General features: G+C 35.5%; 1 protein-coding gene across 1 annotated transcript in view; it reads left to right on the top strand.

The window, feature by feature from the left end:
- The window catches only part of LOC141326073 (uncharacterized), a 130,383-nt gene that overhangs the window by 36,713 nt on the left and 79,948 nt on the right, over positions 1-13,722 (top strand). The window lies entirely within an intron of this gene.

A 13,722-nucleotide genomic window follows, 5' to 3' on the forward strand; every position in this document is an offset into this window, starting at 1 on the left:
CTTCAAGATATCCAAAACGTCTCCTGGTCTCTGAGAAAAAGTTCACAACAGTTTTGGTGCCGTGACCCGGATAGAGTTCCAGCTTCTTCACCTGAATCCAGATTGGAACAGCAAGCTCAACAGAACATCTGCTTTCAAGACTGCATCTTTTGGAATCCAGAGCGAAACTTCCAGCTGAACAAAGATTTCCATGAATCTTCCTTTACAACCAAGGGTTGGTGAGTGCTACTCTATCCAAAAGAACTGCTAAAGACCAGTACATATAGTTATCCTCTGCGCCGTCAGAGAAGAGTTAACAGACAGCTGTAGGGTTTAGTTAACTAAGTTATCCTCTAAAGGTGTTCTTTTAGAGATGAAAAGTTACCCTCTGTTAATTCAGGGAAGTTTAGCATTACGTGCTAAAGTTGTTTATCCTCTGTTCACTCAGGGAAGATTAACATTACGTGTTAATATTTGTTATCCTCTGTTTATTCAGGGAAGGTTAACTACAGCTATTACAGTTTAGTTAACTAAGTTACCCTCTAAAGTTGTTCTTTTAGAGAAGAGTTGTTTATCCTCTGTTCACCCAAGGAAGTTTAGCATTACGTGCTAATATCTGTTATCCTCTGTTTTAAGCAGGGAAGTTTAGCATTAAAGTGCTAAAATTTGTTATCCTCTGTTTTGGCAGAGAAGTTTAGCATTAAGTGCTAGTAGTTTGTGTTGTCCTCTGTTAATTGTTATCCTCTGTTTTGGCAGAGAAGTTTAGCATTAAGTGCTAGTAGTTTGTGTTGTCCTCTGTTAATTCAGGGAAGGTTAACAATAGTTGATCTGTGTTAACAAGCGTACCCTCTGTTGATCAGAGAAGTTTTAGTGTTGTGATTGCGTGGTAGCAAGGAAACTCGCAAAATGGTTAGAAAGAATGCTAGGCTAATTCCAACCACAGAGAAAGGTGGACTAGCTACGCCATTATGGACAGACGATGAGTTTAAATCATTGTTAGGAGAGCATATGGACTCAATAGTGACTGAGTCAGTAAAATTTGATTTGACAAAGAAATTTGGTATTGATCCAGATAAAGTTTGGTCAATTGAAGAATGCAAAAAGGTACTCGGAACATGTATCCGAAAGAAAAACCTAAAAGGCATTATCTGCTGCCACAGAGAATTTACACTATCGTTAGCACAAGAACAGGCTCAGTGTATCACTAAGTTGAAAGAACAAAACCAACAGCTGCACAATAGATTGTCCCGTTTCACTAAAAAGGTGGGCTATAACCAGGCCTCAACCAAAAGTGATTCAAAAGACCAACAGTCAGATGAAAGCTATCCTGACTTACAGTCTTCATGTAGACCAGAAGACAGCGGCAATACTGTAACAATGGAGAAAGATGCAGTGAATTCAGTGAAGGTATGTGGTGCTAGGAGAAGAACTCAGGGAATTGAGAAAATTGAAGGTATTTCTCCAAACTCTTCTGTTGTCTCAGTACAAATGGTTGCCAAAGCGCTAAGACCTAAAGACATAGAGAGATTGTCCCAGAGCTTACCTTCAGCACGCACACATTTTTCAGAATTTAGAAGAACATTGAACAGCAAAATGCTTCTTTATGGCATGTCGTTAGCAGAAGTCACACAGCTGATGTCACAAATTCTAACTGAATCTGAATTCAACAGTTTTGAGTCTGCTGTTACTTCTGAACTACAACATGCCAATAAAGGCGATTTGAGAGAAGGTGTTTTAAAAATTCTAAAGAATATCATAGGACCCAAAACAGACTGGTCCAGAATCACTAACTGTGTGCAAAAGAAGGATGAAACTGTAAGTGAGTACACTGAAAGGTTTTGTCAGTCAGCTGCAGCATACAGTGGAATAGCTGACACTCCAGAGAAGGTGCTAGATGATAAAGGACCACTAGCTCGTACATGGTTTGATGGTCTTTTAACAGAATATAGAAATGCACTGCCTTTCTTAGATCTCACATGGTCCAATAGAACCCTGCAAAGCAACTTGGACAGGTTAGCTATTTGGGAAAGAAACTCTGATGTTAAAGCCAGAGTAAAGATTGCAGCAGCTTCCTTTAAGTTGAAAACAGAGAACCGACAGGAAAGTAAATGTCCTAAGAGAGAGGGTAGTTGTCATTACTGCGGTAAACCTGGACACTTGATGAAAGAATGCAGGAAAAACAAAAAATACGTAAAAGAAATGAACAATGTAAATCAGCTTTTACACAGTCTGCTAGCAATGCTAAAACAGCACCTCCCCACTACACCAAACTCACTGGGCAGCTTGCTGAGGTGCTAACTGCTAAGGCTGTGAATTCTTAATTACCCCAGTAATCTACAACAAAGATGAAAGACTCTTTGTTAACACAACAAAGGGAAGTTGAATATCACTCCCCCCAAACTTGGGGACACTTGGTTAAGAACATTCACAGCCATACCAGAATATTTTATTCAGTCACCCATCCTCTGTTATGATGTCTACCAGGACTGATGTTTAATTAGAGGACTGAAATGTAGTGATTGCATTGTTTTGGAAATACATGTATTTTTGTTCTGCATTAGGAACTTATGTCTCACACTATACAGTGTGCACAACACTTAAAGGGACAGATTAGGACACACAAACCAGTGAGGAGCCCAGGAAAGAACCGAAGTGCAATAAGCCTCGGGGGCCAATCCTGCGGTGAACATTTCCTCATAGGTTTTTCCCCATTAGTACTTTCAATCCCCACCTCACTGGTCTATTAGGTGTCAAATTAAGATTAGGTTAAGAAGAATAAACACTATACGATCACTAGAATTTTAATGTAATAAATAAAACCACTATACGATCAACAGAAGTCTAAAAATGTCTATGCATGAATACTGCTGGTCTGCTGTTTCTTTGTTTTCTTGTGTTTCAGGTGTGTATGCCAAGTCATCTTCATAAGAGAAACCCTGGTGTGAAGCATCACTTCAGACATCCATGAACAAGCTTCATGAGGACAAAGAGTCATCTGAGTGAATCTACGTGGGAAACGGACTACAGAAAACAGACAGCTTCACAGCTATTCAGGCGCCATAGACTTCAAGACTTCCACTCTTACGCTACATGATTTTCTGTGACATCATGTAGTTTGTACGACATTTTATGTGTCAACAGTTATGGTTCTGAAAAGAACTATTACACCTACGTAAATCTAGGACAAGACACAGAATAAGTTGTATGTGCCTGTAACTTTTTCAAGTTACATGACTGCAAGATGGGGCTTATGTTAACCAACGTAAGCTATAGAATGGACTTATGAAAACGCAGAGAATCACATGAGAGAACTTCAGTCATCCATCAACATGATCAAGATTGCCATTCTAGTAATCACCATGAACATTGCAACAGAATCCAACAAGACATTCTTGATCTTTCAGCAAAATTACACCATATGACTGAAAATAGTTCTTCATGGTTTGGAAACTTGTTAGGGAAACCCTGGCTGTGGATCAAGGAAATAGCAGTTCTGCTATTGATTCTCCTACTGGTGTACTATCTATGCGTCCACAGTATCAAGTGTTTCATTCAGCAAATGACCCACGACCATCACAAGGAAATTACTGGTCCAACCAGAAAAGACTATTACCCGTAAGAACTTAACGGGCCCTAGCTGCATGTTAGTTTCTGTGTCAACATGCCGTTACAAACAATCCCCACAGAGCAAGTACTATGTGCCTGTAACAATCAAAGGTTACAAGAACGAACTTTTAAATGTTTAAATTTGTATTATGTGAGAGTTATTAGAACTCTCAAAGAGGGGATTGTAGGATTACAAATTTATAAAAGGTTAAACATAGATTCCAATATAACTGCCTAAACAGAAAAGTAAGGTATATTGTGATTTCTAAGAGCAGACAAACCAGACCCTGAGACAGGAACCTTATGTCTTTAAGCAGTTCCTGAACATCTGGCAGGTTTCTCTTAGTAAGTGTGAAATCTAAGCTCAAAGTACAACTGTGTCCTTTTGTTTATTCCCTTTGCATTTGAATGCTAAATAGATCAAAGCCGGGAAAATCCTACTAGGCTGACTATCTGTACTGCATTTGCATGCTTTGTTTAGATTGACTCCACCTCTATGTTTTCCTCTCCCCCTGGAAAGGTATATAAACTGTAATGTATATGCCTTAGTAGACGAATTTTGATGACTGCAGCGAACGAACAGCTAGGATCTCAATAAAGAGAAACTTCTGCTTCAAGATATCCAAAACGTCTCCTGGTCTCTGAGAAAAAGTTCACAACAATACCTTTAATTAAGCATGATTTTGAAAAGGGAATGAAAATATAAATAAATAAATAAATACAAATATAAAAGAATGGCTTTAGCTGCTCTTCTTCTTTGAAATCTGAATTGTTTTGCTTCCTGGGGATTGAGTTGGTCTTGCAGGGCTTTTTTTTAACAACTATGCTTTTTTTTAGTTCTGTATGCAACCTGGTCATTTGGCAATACATATTCATAATTTACCTAAGCAATAACAATATGTATACAGTTGTAAGTTCACATGAAGTGCTATTTGGGACAGGACCCACGTCTCCTATAGATCACAGCACCTCATAGCAGACAACATCAAAGCAACAATACACATTTACCACGCGGGGGCCAGCCGTGAATAGTTGTAATTCACTGACAGCCAATGTTTTATTAAATTGACTCAAACATGCCTTCAGTGGAATTTAGAGAGTCCTAAAACAAGTGTAAACAAAAAAAAAAGAAGAAAAAAAAAAACACAAGTATAACCAAGGAAATTATAGCTGCTGCAAAGCAATGGGAATGGACAAAAAGAACAAGGTCAATTAGATATATGTACACAAGCAAATAACAATCAGTTAGATTAATCAGTACACATTTTACAAACAGTTGCAATTTACCAGAATATGCTCCATTTAGGTCTTATGTGCTAGAATGGATGTTAAGGACAAAAACAATGACCATTTATAATGTAACTGAAAGGAATGGATGGAGCAACAGAATGGTGCAACATGAAAATAATGGATGATTACAATTAGAATTTCTATTTTCTATTTCTATTTCTGGGCAGTAAATGTATTTTCCTGCCACTCCAGGGATGGCCGTATGGATATGTTGGCTGTGTGGTCCCTGTTTAAGGACTATGTGGCAGAATCTGCACAGGCGGCCTGCTCGAGAACAGCTCCAGCTGCTCATGCCATGGTCATGCTTAGGCAGAAGAACAAGAACGGGTGGCTGAGTTGAGGGAACTAGGAATTAAAAAGAAGTTTAAGATTTAAGAAAGACAAAAAAAATGGACAGGGTAAAAATAATTAATTACATGGTTAATATAAATTGCAGAGTTAATATGGAAATGATGGAAATAAATAAAATGACTAAAGCAGAGTTAAGACAACATCTTAGTGTCAGAGAAGTTTACAAAATGGAGGGGTCGTCTACATGTTGTTCATTCTTACCATTTTCACCACTGTCCTCAAAGGCAAGTGCTTTGTGTGATGCGGTGCCAGCAGCACTTGTGCAGAGTTCTGAAACAAAGTACAGTCTTTATGTTTTGCATTTGAACAGGTTATTAGCATCATAGTACGATGACAAATTTTGGTTGTGTTTGTGATAACGATACTAAACTAAATCTGACAGGGTTTCCGCTGGTCTCATCAAATCAAATGTAATACTTTTTATAATGCATAAAATTTTTTTACTGCCACGCACGACCCATATATAAATATTTAACATAAATATATAATAAAAAGGTGATTCTTAACTTATAGGTACTTTTTTTGTTCTTTGGTCATTTTTTTTTTTTGACAAATTCCTCTTCCTTTGTTAAGCTAAAATTAAAACCACCTTAAATTTTTTTTTACTACTTTACTATTATGATTTTTCCATACTTTTCAACCTCCTTTTAGGTCTCCTTGTTGCACACCCAGACTTTTAAACTTCAACAATGAAAATACAGTTTATAAATATTACTTATCTGGTAACTATTAATGTACCTGAATTAAGTAAGGGATAATGTACAGGCAGCCGGTAGTTATCGCAGAAATAAGCCCCGACAGTGTATCACACTGAAGGGGCTTATTTCGCGATAACTACCGGCTGCCTGTACATTATGCCGCTTATTACACGGCTACTTGCCACATAAGGAAGAAAACTGGACATGAATATGAATTTGAAATCTTTTAATGGCATATTTGTTTTAAATTAACATTTTTATCCTTCCTCGAAACGATATAGTACCACGTGACTAACCTTCAAACTATGTACGTTAGTAAGACAATTTAAATAGATTAATGTCGAAATTTTCAATTGTTAATTGTGGTTGTCCAGTGTTGTCACAAGATGGCGCCAAACGGTAATCTTTGTTGGCACGGAGGGATTTTAAACATACAAGTAGTACCGGCTATGTGTTATTACTTTGGAGCGGTGATTATTTGAAAAGAACGAACCTGCAAATGTCTCAACTCGCCAATCAGAATCAAGCATTCCAAAGAGCCGTGTAAAGAGCACTAATAAAATAATAATAATATTATCTCTCACTGAAAAATAATATGTTTCAATCCAGTCATGTTCCAGCATTGGTATGAAGCTTCCCTACAATTACGTTAATTTCATGTCATTTCCACCAACACACACATTTTTTTAAATATTTCAAAAGGTCTCATCACTCATTAAACATTCATCCACAATTTATGAGATCATGCTCTACTTAATCTAAAAATTCAATATTCATTATCTAATAAGATCTTACCCAAACCAATGTTTAGTTTCAGAGTGTGACAGGTGTACAGTTCATGATTTGGACCTTAGGGCAGTTAATTTGTCTCGTTGACAACTGTTTAAATATTTTACAATCTGAAAAAAAAATGGTAAACTAGTTACAAAAATGATCTTAAGACAATTCCTGAGTGACATAAGTTATTCTATTTTTAAACAACAGCTGTATATTGTGATGTGGTGGAAATTACAGTTGTTCATTGCAAAAAAAAAATAGTAAAATATAAACAACTTCTCTTGTAATCTAAGTTTCAGACCTTAAAACTTGACAAACTATTTGGGTCTGTGTAATGTGACTTTCGCACATTTTTATTTTCTTCAGCTTAGTTGAAGAAACGCGCATTAATATATAACTGGTCAAAGGTTTTTAATGTTTAAAAACAATTCTGTTCTGCTCACCAAGGCTAAAGAAAAAAAAATAATTCTATACTAGTATCTGTTAAAATGTAGTTCATTGTTGTGATAAAAGTTGAATATTCAGCATCATTACTCCAGTCTTCAGTGTTACATGATCTACAGAAATCATTCTAATATACTGATTTGCTGCTCTGTTATGATTATTGGTGCTCAAACATTATCCATGGTTCTTCTTATTAATATTGAACACATTTTTCCCTTTAATTTTCAATTTTTGTGGAAATCATGATACATTTTTTTTTATTATTATTTGATGAATAGAAAGTTAAAAAATAACAGCATTCATTAGTTAAGTTATTTTGTCCTTGGGAAATAATATATATTACTTTCTATTAATCAAATAATTCTGAAAAATAAAATGTATCATGATTTCCACAAAATTGTGAAGCAAAAACATATGTGTGTGTATATATTGATCATTAGAAATGTTGCAAATCAGCATTTTGGTGTGACTTTACTAAGGACTGGCATAATGATGCTATAATTCAAATTGAATCACATAATACAATCACATATAATATAAGTTATATTTTAAAATGCATTCACACAAAAATTATCATAAATTGAAATTATATATTATATTATACTATACTAAATATATTAAATATTATATAATATAGACTATTCAAAAACATTAAACAATCTTAATGATCCCAAACTTTGACCGGTTATATGTTTTAAATTAAGTGCCATTGAATTTGACAATGCAATGATGATAGTCTTGGATATGTGAGAAAATCTTTATAATTTAAACTGCATCACTTCTAACCTTACTTAAATCATCATATTCATGATATCTTCCCCCTTAAATTGTTTTCTGCTGATTCATTCAAGAATCAATCAAGTGTCTGTCTTTATGAATGTATCAATGATTCGTCGACTCAAATTATTAAACAAAAAAAAAACTTGCTGATTTATTCTGTAACAAAACACTAATTATTACTTGTTTATTGAATGACAAATCTGCAATCGTGGTAATGTTCTGAAAACAGCATTCTCTTTTGGTCCACTCACGTTGCTTAACTAGGCTACATCGTATGTAATTTTCTTGACTTTCATACTTTTAATGCCCCGCGGAAACCCTGTCTGATCATCAGCCCTACACTAAAATGGAAACATACCTGGAGTTGACTCAGGCCTCTCTGCTGAGGTCTCCTTCACTAGGAACATCAGTTCCGCTGGAAGAGCCACAGGTGTCTTTCCCTTTAGGCCTGGAAAGGCTGGAGCTACACAAACGTAAATAGACCAATTATTATATTTATGTAACCAAAATAATCTCAACATTTGATTACATGATCTAGATTACAGTGTTTTTACCATCAGCTGGTGATGCCTTCAATCCAGCACTTGTATCAGGAGTTGGTTTGGATAGTGCAGCAGATGGAACTATAACATACAAAACCATCAGTCATTTCAGAGTTTACAATATATGCTAGTAATAGTATAGTGTTGGTGTTAGTAGGAACTAAAACAGCCATATGTTTCCTTCTCCTGCCTGTCATAGATTTAAAATGCTTACATTTACACACTGTGTACCTTGAGACCATCTTACAGTTTTTTTTCAGTCGCTAACAAGCGTTTGTCTAAACAGTTGTTACATTTTCAAAACTCTAAACACAATTAGCACAGCATCGGTCTTTTGTGGCCATACCATTCACACATTTCATGTCGTTTCACCCAATATGGAGTCAGTGAACACATTTCCACAGTGCTTACATTTTCTTAACAAACAAGCTATACCTACCAACAAAATTATGAATTGTTTTTGTAGTATTTACGAATGTTAATAAAACGACATGAAATGTGTGAATGGTATGGCCACAAAAGACCGATGCTGTGTTTAGAGTTTTGAAAATGTGACAACTGTTTGTACAAACGCTTGTTAGCGACTGAAAAAAAACTGTAATAATTGAATGACAGTGGTGATAAGTTTCTGGATGTACTATACATTCAATATATGATTACCACATAAGATATGTCTCAACTCACAAACAAATGAATCATGTTCATTCATGTATTTCATTCACTTTCTATTGCATCGAATTATCATCATTTCCTGAAATGTGGCATGTGAAATGATCATGCTTAACATACTAAACATACAGTACTTTGTATTTCTTTTATATGTTTGTTGATTATGTGATTTACAATATTTGATGTACTATAAACTATAAAGCAAATCAATTCAAATTATTTTATTTAGCAACACAAGTGGAATTTAGTGGAATTTATTTGATTTCAATTCTGTTTCCTGACTTTCCAATTCCAAATCCAATTCCCTTCCAGGAAGTGAACTGGAATTTACCATTCATTCTCAATTCAATTCATGAATGGCCCCAATCCTGTTTGGAAACATGTGGCCTAACCCTGAAGATAGGATACATTAATTCTGTGCTTTTTTTAGTTAGGTTTAGCTATATAAGTAAAACTTAATTAAATCCCACAGACATGCGAAACCAATGTACTATCCTAAACACTACTCACTAGTCTGAGCAGGAGGAGCAATATGACTCAGTGAACAAGCATGCATTCAAGTGTTAATACCCAATGAAACATGAATGCAGAACAAAAATTCATACTTACCCTCATTGTAGTTGGTATCAATTCATCATGGCACGAATTCATAGTCCTTAGGACAGTTAGTATAATGCACATTCTCCCTGGGAAGAACAGCACTTTTTTCTGCATCTTGATCTACCATGAAAGAAAAACTGAATTTTAGGTTTATTTGTGAAAACCAATCAAACTCTTTACACTGTTATGTTATGACATATATGCCCTTTACGTTGTGCAATGCATATATGCACACACATACGGTCTGAGATAAAGTTATCAAATCAACTGTAAACTATGGAAGCAGATTAGTCTCATTAATAATTCACGCACAATACACAATGCACACATGCGTGTCCCAATTCACGTGCACGAAAAAAAAAAAATATTCACAAAAAAATTCACGTGCAAAAAATAAGAATATAAATTCATAAAATACGTTTCACAAGTTGCAAAACACAATTCACAGATTTACAACTGTGTACAACAATTTTGAATGTTTAAAAATCACGAGTGTATCACGGACTGTGAGTGTGTGAATAGCTTTTTTACGTGTGTATTTTTTAGACTTGCGTGTGTGTTTTTGAGACTCTCCTGGCAGCGAACTCCTCCCATGCTGGTCACTCGTACACTTTAGCCAATCAGATTTGAGCCTGTCGATCGACCAATCATAACCTGCTGTGGGCGTGCCTATCTTACGTTACGTCATCAGCGCGAGTCCAGTTCCAGAATTCAGATACGATTCAGCTGTTGATCGTCTCATTTTGTTTTATACTGCATGCTTATTTAAAAATCGGTCGTTTACACACACTCGTTAACATGACCAGTGTAAGCCAGCTGCTGCTCAGAGTGTATTATGTTTTAAAATTTATCGATTGTTATGTTTATTTAATAAAGAATCATTTGCGTGGATACTGTACCATACCGCATAAAGATATTAAAATTATAAACTTAATGTAAAGCATAAAATACGTTTTTTACAGAAGGGACATGTAAATAAATAGAAAATGAAAATTATCTATTTGGATATTTTTCAAGCAGTCTCTTGTGGTTTTGTTTTTTTGATTGAAAACAGGAAAGAGCTGTCAGAGCCAAACTTGTCTTGTGTCTCAAATCCTACGATGGCTGATGACGATTTAATAACACACATTGTAAACCATGTACTTTTCATTTAAGTTTGTTTACGCTGCAGCCTGTGATGTGAATCTAGAAGTTTCATTTGGAACTGTAACTCTTTCAAAACAGTTATGCTGCAACCCATCCATTTTAACAGTTTCAACTGATTTAACTCATGCATTATTACTACATTTCTTTTAGAATGGTACCCTATGACTTTGTATTTGTTAAGGCATAAAGCTTTGTTATGCATTGTTAAATGTTCTGGTTGTATGTCAGAATTAAAACATTCAAAACAAGTCGGAACTTGAATGAAGTTTACTGAATAATCTTTGATGCATTCCTTTATGTGATCAGTCTGTCTGACTGACCAGCAAATTCCAGAACTGTTAATACTAAAGCAAATACAATTGCTGCTAACCAACATCATCTTGTGTATTGTAATCTCAAAGATTTTTACATCACTGCTCAACATAAAATTATGTATCACAATAATATAATATTTTAAAAAGTACATGAATGTTGATTACATTAAAAAAATTATGCATAAAGGTGAAGTACATAAAAAGACATAAAGATTAATGTGAATGAAGAGGTCTGTAACTGTCATCCAGATGTTGTTCCAAAGTGTTAAATCCTGAAAAATGCAAGGAAAATGATTAGTGTGTTTTAATTCAACACTGCATCCAGTTGCACAAATGGTTAGTACAAACACACCGTTATTCATACACTGAGTTCTCGTGAGGTATATTCATCATTACATAAAGCTATAATAATAAAGGCAGGGTCAGTGCTAAGTGGGAGCTAGACTGGGCAGAGGACACCCAGCGTTGTTAAACAAAAACATGGCAATGAAAAGAATTCTTTCTTCATTTTGGCCAATAAACAGGACATTGTGGCTAACACAAGACAGCATCTTTAGCAACACTATCTGTTTTCATAGCAGCCGCTGGCTTAAACTGGTCACGTTAACGAGTGTGTCTAAACGACCGATTTTACCTTTAGTTTTTAAGCACTCAAAATAAAACAATACACCTTTACTAGAGTAGTTACAAATGAGACGATCAACAGCTGAATCGTATCTGAATTCTGGAACTGGACTCGCGCTGATGACGTAACGTAAGATAGGCACGCCCACAGCGGGTTATGATTGGTCGATCGACAGGCTCAAATCTGATTGGCTAAAGTGTACGAGTGACCCGCATGGGAGGAGTTCGCTGCCAGGAGAGTCTCAAAAACACACACGCAAGTCTAAAAAATACACACGTAAAAAAGATATTCACACACTCAGAGTCCGTGATACACTCGTGATTTTTAAACATTCAAAATTGTTGTACACAGTTGTAAATCTGTGAATTGTGTTTTGCAACTTGTGAAACGTATTTTATGAATTTATATTCTTATTTTTTGCACGTGAATTTTTTTTGTGAATTTTTTTTTTTTTTTTCGTGCACGTGAATTGGGACATGCATGTGTGCATCGTGTATTGTGCGTGAATTATTAATGAGACTAATCTGCTTCCATAGTAAACATCTATAAATATTATTCCCTGTCATGCACAAGACTAGTTTTCTTTTCAGAATATTCCTTTTATTATTAGTAGTGTATATAAAAATAATTAAGGAATATTCTGTCTTGTGCATGACAGGGAATAATATTTAGATATTTTTACAGATGGTAGCTTTATCTCAAAAGGTTATGTTGTTTAATGGATGTGTATTATTTCACACATTGAAAGTTGTAAAATTATTATAAAGCCCATACATTTGTTTCTAAAATTAGGCTATTAAGTATGAAGGTATTTTTGGTGCAAAACTACTGAACACATGTGAGAGCGGAATTTGTAGCTGTAGAGCATGTGTATCAATAAATTTGAAGTCACAGAGGAAATTTTTTTAGGAGTTGTAAACTTGTAGATTTTTTTCCTCTCCTACAAACACAACACAACAGTTACACCTTCACACATTCTTCACTGCAGGTGCACAAATCCTATTCTACGAATCACACATGAAGAAACTCATACGCTCACATTTTTTGTACTATTGCTGCAGTGAATATGGTGCAAAACGCATTCACACACCCGTATCAAAAATGTGAAGTCACAGACAAATTTTACACACCCGCAAATTAATATGTGAATCCATACAATGAGAGTTGCAAACTTGTAGAATATCTGGTCACAAATGCATTACTTTTCTTGGATAGTTTTCTAACATAATCGCAAGTCCAATTACTACAACTGCTTGAAACCGCTGCTACGAGTCTCAAACGCAGATTTTTCGCCTTCAAATGACAAGTTCCGTGCGCTCTCACTTTTGCACCACATACTCTGTGAAATGTGGAGCAAAAGTGATTTGTGCATCTGTGAGGCAGCGGCAGGCCCTGTTCAGAGAGCAGAGAATATCGGCCAATCAGAAGAGCTCGTTTGAGCCGTCGGCGCGCGACCGAGAAAGCGGAAAAAAAAACGTGACTATCTTCCATGCTATCTTCCCGCGCTGGCGATGTGAAGGACCAATAAAGGTATGCTTTTTTCTTATCTTCCCCCTGCAATCATTCACCGTTATACATTTGTTTAAGTAGTTTTAATATGTGCGCTGGTCGTCTAAGTTGGTAATCATTGTTTCTTAGTTGGGTTAGCCTTTATTGTTTCACGAAATGTAAGTTACACTAACGCTAATGCTAGCCTAACGTAACGTTATCTGTACTGTTAAGTTTGCCATTCAATCGTCTCATAATTACAGATACTCTCATATTAAACGATGTAAGTTATTCCTTATATTATATTCTCTTCTGCTTTACCTTCTAGAAAAATGACAGAACAGGTCTTCGCAGGTCAGTATCATATCACATCAAATGTGTTACGTTACAATATTTTTCTTTCTTTTGGTTTG

The sequence above is a fragment of the Garra rufa genome, chromosome 2 (assembly GCF_049309525.1).
Source record: "Garra rufa chromosome 2, GarRuf1.0, whole genome shotgun sequence".
NCBI lineage: Eukaryota > Metazoa > Chordata > Actinopteri > Cypriniformes > Cyprinidae > Garra > Garra rufa.